At 37.3% G+C, this 9,167-nt stretch overlaps 1 long non-coding RNA gene across 1 annotated transcript in view; it reads left to right on the top strand.

Annotated features, from left to right (window-relative positions):
* LOC102004354 overlaps positions 1-6,994 on the top strand; it is a 9,402-nt gene extending 2,408 nt beyond the window's left edge. The window contains exons 2-3 of the long non-coding RNA XR_262852.2: positions 4,671-4,818; positions 6,838-6,994. This is a non-coding gene — a long non-coding RNA (uncharacterized LOC102004354). The remainder of the gene's footprint in view (positions 1-4,670; positions 4,819-6,837) is intronic.
* Positions 6,995-9,167: the final 2,173 nt, after the last annotated feature.

Below are 9,167 nucleotides of genomic sequence, written 5' to 3'. Positions count from 1 at the left end.
TTTGGTTTTTCTCCGGTACCGGGAACCGAACTCACGACCTTGCACTTGCCAGGCAGGCGCTTTTGCCGCTGAGCTAAATCCCCAGCCCCTACCCACTGAGTCTTAAGCAGGAATATTTCTATGCTCTCCTACAGCTTGACCGTGTCTTCTCAGGAGATGGGACCACGTTATCCCAGAACTTGAAACTTAGGTGGTTCCAGAGCAACAACTGTCAGAATAATGTTAAGGAGAAAAAGAAAAAAATCCTCAGAACTGAGAGGTCATGAAAATACTATGCATCAAACTTTTTATGATATAGCAAATAGATAATGGGTTTATAGCCCTCGTTAATACATTCTGAATGTGCCAAGAGCCTTGAATTTTAAAGCACTCAGAACACAGGAAACCAAAATAAGAGTGCAAAAAATAAAAGGAACAACGTGCTCGCTTTGGCAGCACATGTACTAAAATCAAAGGAACAAACAAAAGCAGAGACAACATGGAAAACAGTTAACAAGTTTAAAGCTGGTTCTTTGAAGCTATTAATTTTTATATCCTCAAGACTGAAGAAATAAAAAACTAAGGCTAAACATTAGGAACAAGTAGCGTTCATTAGTGTAGAGTCACTGGAGAAGAAAGGAATGTGAAAAGAACACCACAATAATCCATGTGTTAGTAAACTGAAAATTTGAAACAACTTAAAGGAAAATACAAATAACTAATCTGAGGAAATATGGGAAAATGCTTCTCTTAATAAACGCAGATATATACACTTGAAATTGCACACCCTTTCTGGTGAAAGGAAAAAAAACTCAATACAGTATGAAAGTTCTTTAGTCTGATAAAAGATGTCTACCAGAAATTTCTTACAGGCATCACGTTAATAACATTTTGCTGAGGTGCCCATGGAAGTCAGGAACAGGCCAGGTGGGAACCACTCTTCCTCACTGCTTGCTTGGTGGTCTTGCTGGAGGTCCTACCCAACCTTTGAAGCCTTATAAACGAGGTGGTTTTCAAGCTTGCTCTCTCATCAGTAAAATGGGGATAATAGTAGCTGTATCACTGGGTCCTTGAAAGACTTCACTGAGTGAAGTAAAGTGCTTGGCAAGTACCTTGCAGATAATGATCACCCTGTCAGTGTTGACTGTCCCGATACTGTATCTTTCTATGTCTGTAACACATCCTTGTCACCCTCTTCGTAAGGTCATTAAATGGAATACTTAGGACAAAGTATTTTGCAAGTTATAAGAACATATTACTTATTTTATATAGAGAAACATACGTTTAGATTAAGAATATACAACTTTGTGACCCAGAAATACATTGCAAAAAGCCATCCTCTCCAGTGACTCTACACTAATGAGCTCTACTTGAGATAAGACTCGGTAAACATAGTGACATTTACTCTAATTTTTAAAGAGTCAAGCTAACCTTCATTGTGGTGAAGAAACCAATAAACCCCAGGTTTTTTGTTGAGTCTCAAGGGCTTGAAAATCCACCTTCAGGAACTGTCATTGATAGGGTGTTAACCAGGAAGGAATGGGAAACCACTTTTATTTTTATATCTGCATCTGTAATCTTTTTTTATTTTAAAAATTAAAAACTGACAAAACAACAATGAAGACAAAATCAAAACAACACAAAAACAACAAAAACGATACATGACCTCAAGACAAAATGATAGGAATTTACAATGGTTGCGATATTACATACTGTTATCTGCAATGAAATTGCTCAGTCCACGAGATGTAAGAATGTAAGATTGATCAAACAGTCAAAGACAGTAACAAAAAATAATAAATTAAAAAAAATTTTAAAAGTAAAAAAAAAAATAATTAAAAAACAACATTGGAAATGATGCAGAGCTGTACCATACAGGATAGTAGGAGTTCAGCAATAGTCCCTATACTGCATATTGTTGTTTCTAGATCAGTCGTTCTGATTACCAGATTTCAAGTGTGCAAAATTGGTCAAAAAAAGAGAAAATTTTAAGCACTGGCGGTTCCTCTCAGTAAACTACAGACATCAGCAATACCCCTATTCCAGCTATCCTTACATATACAAATAGATTTGGTTATTCATTTAAAAAAACCAACATATAAAAAACAAATATATAAAACAGCATAGAGAGCAATAAGAATGATACAGAATTTCAAAACATGGTGATAGGATATTAACAATGGTTGTTATACTACACAATGTCATCTTCAGAATGGTTGCACATATAACCAAATATAGGCATGCAAGATTGATCAAACAATTGCATGTTAACAATTCCTTTCAATAAACCCACAGATATTAGTAGTACAATTATCCTAGCTATCCTGTGTATATATATACACACATATTTTTCCCTCTTCCTTCTTTCTTTTTCTTCTCCCCTCCTTCATCCCGGTTGCTCCTTCCTATTTGAGCAGTGTCTTTTCCCTTTCACAATACGAATTGTACCTTTCAGATGAACTTTCTTGATTTACTTCCAAGTCACTTAATCTCAATTATGTCACCTTAAAAAGCATTTTCTGATTCTTGACAGTTACTCTGATCTTTTTGAGAGGGACTCTTGGACTTGACACTGTTGGGATTCTTGGCAAAGGACTCTTCATTTAGATTTAGAAATTGGCCAGGCATGGTGGCACATGCCTGTAATCCCAGCACTCAGGAGGCTGAGGCAGGAGGATCATTGCAAGTTTGAGACCAGCCTCGGCTACAAAGTGAGCTCAAGGCCAGCCTGCACTGCATAGCAAGACCCTGTCTCAAAAAGACAAAAAAAAAATTTAGAAATTGTGTTTGATCTTGTGGTTAAGTTTCTTCATCACATTTGCTTCTGTGATCAAATAAAGGTTAATTTTAGTATGATCCCCAAACTAATTATGAATATGGAAGTAGCAAGTTAACAGATTGGAAATAATATGGAATATGGAAATCAATACTTACTAGAAAGTTATAGTACATGTGGCATACTTTGTAAGATAAAAGCTGCACTGTATCTGGGTCCAAGCAAACTGTCATAGATAACATTATACTGAGTAGGAAATAATATGGAATATGGAAATCAAATAGTATGGAGTATGCCCTATTAAAATGTTTGTTTAAGTCAGGTGTGGTGGTGCATGCCTGTAATCCTAGTCCTGTGGGAAGCTGAGACAGGAGGATTGCAAGTTTGAACCCAACCCAGGCAACTTAATGATTTAGTAAGACCCTGTCTCAAAATTTTTTATAAGGGCTGGAGATACAGCTCAGTACAAAGCCTCTGAGTTCAATCCCAGCCCTATAAAAAATGTTTCAGAGCCTAGGGCAGTTTTGTATTTTCAAAAATGTTTGCTACTTTTAAAGGCAGCAACATAAAGTTTTTCTTATGACATTTATCCTCTTAGAACCTGAACAAATGATGTGTTACCAAAGTAATACTAATATTGAGTAATTTACACAGTACCGAATTTATTGTACTGTTATACATGGACATAATATAATTCAGAACAGTGATTTAGAAATTTTTTTTTCTTATGAGGAAGCAATCTACCATGGGTAACAATTGGCAGACAAAATGACAAAGGGATTAGTTACATGAACTTTTAGATAATGAAATCGTTGCAGACATTCTACATTAAAATACGTATAAAGACCAAGAAGATAAAAAATGGAAGGAATGCCATTAGAAAGGTAATTGAGTGCTTTGGGAGGCTGGAGGATTGCAAGTTTGAGCCTCACTTGTGCAATTTAGTAACAGACTTTGTCCGAAAAATAAAAAGAAAAAGAGCTGGGACATAACTTTATGTAAAAGTCCTGGGTTCCTCCTCAACCACCACAAATAAAAACAAAAAGCCCTAAGAAATTCTGAATAAAAGTATCAATAATATTTGAGTATCTAATAGTGAAACATAGTGAAAATGAAAAAAACCCAGAGGAATGCTTAAATCACAGATTAGACAATCGAAGGAAAATTGTTAACTGGAAAATACATTAAAAATTCCCACAATGCAGTGGAGAACCACGAAGATAGGTGAGATAGGACAAAAAGAAAAAGATAAGGTAAAATGCAATTTGCTATATATCAATAGAAATTTTTGTAGGAAATGATACAATATTGTGTGAGAAGGGGGAGTAATATTCAGAGAGTGAAATTCTGAACTCAGATTAAGGAATCATAGGATTTAAACAGGGTCAATAAATATAAGCCTAACTTCTGGAACATTATAATGAAACTTCAAAGAAGCAGGCACAAGATATTTTAAAAGTTGCCAGAGGAATAATATATTTTTAAGCAATATAATATTACTCAACAGTAGGAACCATATCAGTGAAACAGTATCTTTAAGTAGCCAAACAGTAGTTATGAAACTAGAATTTGACACCTAGCTAAGCTGTCATCAAGGGTACCTGTGAAATACCAACACGCTCAGATAACCACATATTGTATATACACTAATCCATCAGACTTGCTGAAAACACCACAGCCTAAAGGTTGTATTTTAGGAAGAAGGAAACTGAACTGTCTTAGCTGTCCTTCACAGATTTGCTTTATCAGATCATTTGTTTGCCAGTTAAACAAACATCTAAATTTAAAGAAAACTTTGTCTATGGAACAGATTTCTGTAACTTAATATGCTAAATGTTTTTGCTGCCAATACTAGAGATTACCATATTCGTTTTCTTCTAAAATAAACTGATACTCATCTGTTCTCTGATTTCAGGTATGACTTTTATATTGTGAGTCAGCCCAGGAAGCATGGTGCGGTTACTCCCACTCGTTATAATGTTATCTGTGCCACGGTTTGCTTGGACCCAGGTACCGTGCAGCATTTAACTTACAGACTGTGCCACGTATACTGTAACTTCCCAGTAAGTATGGTTTCATTGATTTGTTTTCTTCTGATCTATAAAAGGTATTGCTCAAAACTGAGCAAAATTTGAACCTTTGAATTGATAGCTATGAAAATTTAAACTTAGAGAAAGTAGATATAAAGGCAAATATAAGGTGATGTAAAGTTAAATAATAAACTTCTATTTTTCTTCTTTTTTTTTTTTTTTTCTGGTACCGGGAACCGAACTCACGACGTTGCGCTTGCCAGGCAGGCGCTTTGCCGCTGAGCTAAATCCCCAGCCCCTATTTTTCTTTTTATAAAGGGGCATCATTCGAGTTCCTGCTCCCTGCCATTATGCCCATAAACTGGCTTACTTCGTGGGGCAAAATGATCAACAGGAGCCACATAACTCGCAATCAAACAGTCTCTATTACCTCTAAGCTACAGAGAAAGACCTGACATGATGCAGAAACCACAAGTGGTACATTTTAAATTTTTTCCTTTTGAAGCTGGCCATCTGAAATTTTTCCTAGATTTGCAGCTAGACTAATAATTTTTGATTGGAAGTAGAGGGACATTGAATAGTATCAAAAAGATGGCAAAGCAGAGGAGAAAATCGTGCAGGAAATCCCCACGTGGTACTTGTGACTGCTTTCCATGTCACAGATTCCACGTGAGGCAATTGAGTGTGACGGAGAAGTTGTATTTGTTCAGGTTTTTGGGTCAATGTTGAGAAAAACCACAGTGGCGTCACTCCAGCTGGATTCAGTGATGCGGTCTACTTTCATGTTGACTATATGAGGTTGACTTTCCAAAGGGTGAGGATAAGGAGAGAACTGACAGTAAGGATTTTGTCTGCCAATTTACTTTTTTTTTTTTCTTTTGAGACAGGGTCTTGCTATGCAGTTCAGGCTGAACTTGAGCTCACTTAGTAGCCCGGGCTGGCCTCAAACTCACAAAGATCCTCCTGCTTCAGCCTCCTGAGTGCTGGGATTATAGGCATGCAACACCATGCCTGGGGTCATTTTACTTTTCAAATGTTAGAAAGATTTTATAACTAAATGTGTGAGAACACTTTGCATTACAAGCATGGCCACTCCGATCTATCGATCATTGAAAAGCTTAGTCAACCTAGGGTTACCCTGCAATTTAAAAACTGGTAGTTTAGAAACATGGAAGCATTTTCCCTCTTCAGACAGGAAATTAAGAACTCTTTTAGCCTCTCTGCTTCTGTTTCAAGTGTGATGTTATAAAGTGCAACATAATCAGATGAATCTTAGGCAGGTTTTTTTTTTTTTTTGGGACAGTGTCTTGTCCCAAAAGGCTGTCCTTGAATCAGTTGAACTCACAGCATCCTCCTGCCTCAGTCTCCAAGTTCTGGAATTGCAGGCATGTGCCACCACGCCCAGCCCTTAGGCAGGGTTTTTTAGGTGAAGCCATCTGCTTTTCCGCAAAACAGATATGTTTTCCTCTCCATTTAAAACTATCTTTAAATAGACTCCAAACAGAGTATGAAAACTTCATATTCATATACTCCAAGGTAGATTGGTGTTTTTTGGGAGGGGAGGGACTAGCTTCAAAGATACTAGAAAGGGTATATTTGCTTTGATTATATGTTAATGAATTTATATTTACAACTTGAACTTGTCTTATAAGAAATAAAATTAAATTATTTAAGAAAATAAAGTATCTAAAATGTACCAATAAAATCTGATTTAAAAAAAAAGAAAATATAATCCAGGCAAAACTACTGAACAGCACCACCAACAGCAATAGATGTAATAGAGGAGGTGGCCCATGAGTAAAGATGCGCCATGGGAGGTTAGAGTTTGATCTATGGTATTACTTTCTAAAAATCCGAGCAAATAGTTTGGAAGGAAAAAATGGAAAGTTGTTATGTAGTAAATGTTTTCTCTAAGTACAGCATGTACAAATATCACTTATTACTAGTGCTGTTAAATGATGTAATTCAATAAAATACTCATGTTAAAATCATAGACTTGAGTCTTACTATATATGTAATGTGATTTTCTTAGCTTTCTTTTTGTGTTTGTAGGTGATAGGATTGAATCCCGGACCCTTACCCTGAGCCACATACCCCACCTCCCCCGACTCCTTTTTTAATGATCAGGTCTTGAGTCACTGCGTTGTCCAGTCTGAGCTCAGGTGTATGGTGCTGCTGCCTCACTCTCCCAGTGTTGGGATTACAGGTGTGTGCCACAGTGCCTACTCTTTCTTAGCCTTCCTAATCTACTGATTAGAGAAAACTGTTACTTTTCTAAGAAAAAGGGAAATATTGCTCACACCAGGGAACTATCTCATTAACCTATTAGTGTTTTATAAATCAGGTGAAGGAAGTTTGAGTATTTAGTGTTTCCAAGAAATCTTACTGATGTACCATAGTGCCTTACTTTCCCATGATGGAGTAAGGGTTGGGGATGTGAAGAGTGTTCACTACCTGGTCACCTCCCTTCCCACTGCTCTTCGACAGGTGTCCCACACATCCACATGTGCTGCCAGTGTCCTCGCCCTTGACACCTCTTTGCCCCATGAGTCCACCTACCAAGTGAGCCTATAACTGACTTAGTTGTTGTCGTTTATTCTGGCTTATAGATTGGAGGTTTCAGGCCACAGCTTTTGGGTCTGTGGTGAGGCAGCACTTCATGGTTGGAGAGCATGACGGGAAGCCTGTTCACCTTAAGGCCAGGAATGAAAAAGAAGACACTGGTGTTTCGCAGTCCCCTTTGAAGGCGCGCTCCCAGTAGCCTCCCACTAGGTGTCACCCCTAAATGTGTTCACCATCTTCCAGTGGTGCCAAGCTGAAGACCAGTCCTCATAACACATGGGATTTGGGGGAATATTCCAAATGCAAAATATAACATTCTGCAGCTTTATTCTTTTTCAGGAATGGCTGTTTGGGATTTCTTGTTGTTCTTGTTTCTTGTATGATTTTCAGAGTAGCTTTTTGTTTTTTTGAGACAAGATCTCACTATGTAGCCCAGGGTGGCTGCAAACTTACAGCAGTCCTCTTGCCTTAGCTCCCAAGTGCTGGGACTATGAGCGTGTGCCACCACACCTGGAACAGAGTTGGTTTTTTTAATTGCAAAAACAGTGCTGTGATTTTTTTGTGTGTGTGATGGTAGGATTTCTTTTTTTTTTTTTTTTTTTTTTTTATCTTTTTGAGACAGGGTCTCTCTATGCAGTTCAGGCTGGCCTTGAGCTCACTTTGTAGCCCAGGCTGGTCTCAAACTCGCAACCATCCTCCTGTCTCAGCCTCCTGAGTGCTGGGATTACAGGCGTGCACCACCACACCGGGCCTAGAATTTCATTCTTAATTAAGGCTGAATACTAACATTAAAGAATATATGTATCTCCTACTCATAACTCAAAAACAAAGCAAAACAAAACAACCCCCCAAACAAAAAGCCCAGTACCACCCCTAAACAAAGCAGTTTAAAAATGGGCAAAGGACTTGCTTAAACAGATATTTCTCCAAAGACGTATCAATGGCTACCATGTATATTAAAAGGTACTAAATTTCACTAATCAGGAATATGCAGATCACAACCATCATGCAGTATCTCTCATTTGTTAGAATGGCTATCCTCAGTAGAGAAAACATAGCAAGTGCAGGCAAGGGTGTGGAGAGAGGGAACCCTTGCGTACTGTTAGTGCATATGTAAACTGCTACAACCATTAGGGGAGACACTGTGGAATAGTTCTTCAAAAAATTAAAACAAAATTATCGTATGAAATCCCACTCCCTGGTGTATATCAAGAGTACCCGAAATCAGTAAGCCAAAGAGATAATCTGCAGACTGATGTTCACTGCAGCATTATTCACAGTAGCCAAGATCTGACAACCTAATAACCACCACAGATGAATGGAATAAAGAAGATGAAATGTTTTCAGCCTTCATAAAGGAAAAAAATTCATATTTGCAACAGCATGAGTGAACCTACAGGACATTTATGAAGGATCTAAAGTAGTCAAATATATAGAATTAATAGAGCAAAATGGTGGTTGCCCCGTGCTGGCAACTCCCCAAAGAGTATAAAGTTTCAGTTAAGTAAGATGAATATTATTGTACTAGAGCTCAGCTACACAACAGTATAGCTATATCTTGCAGTATTGAGTTGTATACTCACAATTTTTGAGAGGGTAGACCTCGTGCTAAATGTTTTTATTAAAAATGGTATCACAGACTTACATTATGTCCAAACTCACTATGTATACAGTAAATGTGTGCAATTTTTTGTATGTCTGTTATACCTTGGTAAAGCTTAAAAATTTAAATAGGAAGAAATTCTTATTCATGAATTTGAATTTTTTTTGTTTATATGCCATGCTATTCTAATCAATTTACAGGTTCAACAAATACTTTT

This window comes from Chinchilla lanigera, unplaced genomic scaffold, assembly GCF_000276665.1.
Source record: "Chinchilla lanigera isolate Chin_1 unplaced genomic scaffold, ChiLan1.0 scaffold00054, whole genome shotgun sequence".
Classification (NCBI taxonomy): domain Eukaryota; kingdom Metazoa; phylum Chordata; class Mammalia; order Rodentia; family Chinchillidae; genus Chinchilla; species Chinchilla lanigera.
Note: the sequence above shows the minus strand (reverse complement) of the source record. Positions and strands in the feature narration are given on the sequence as shown.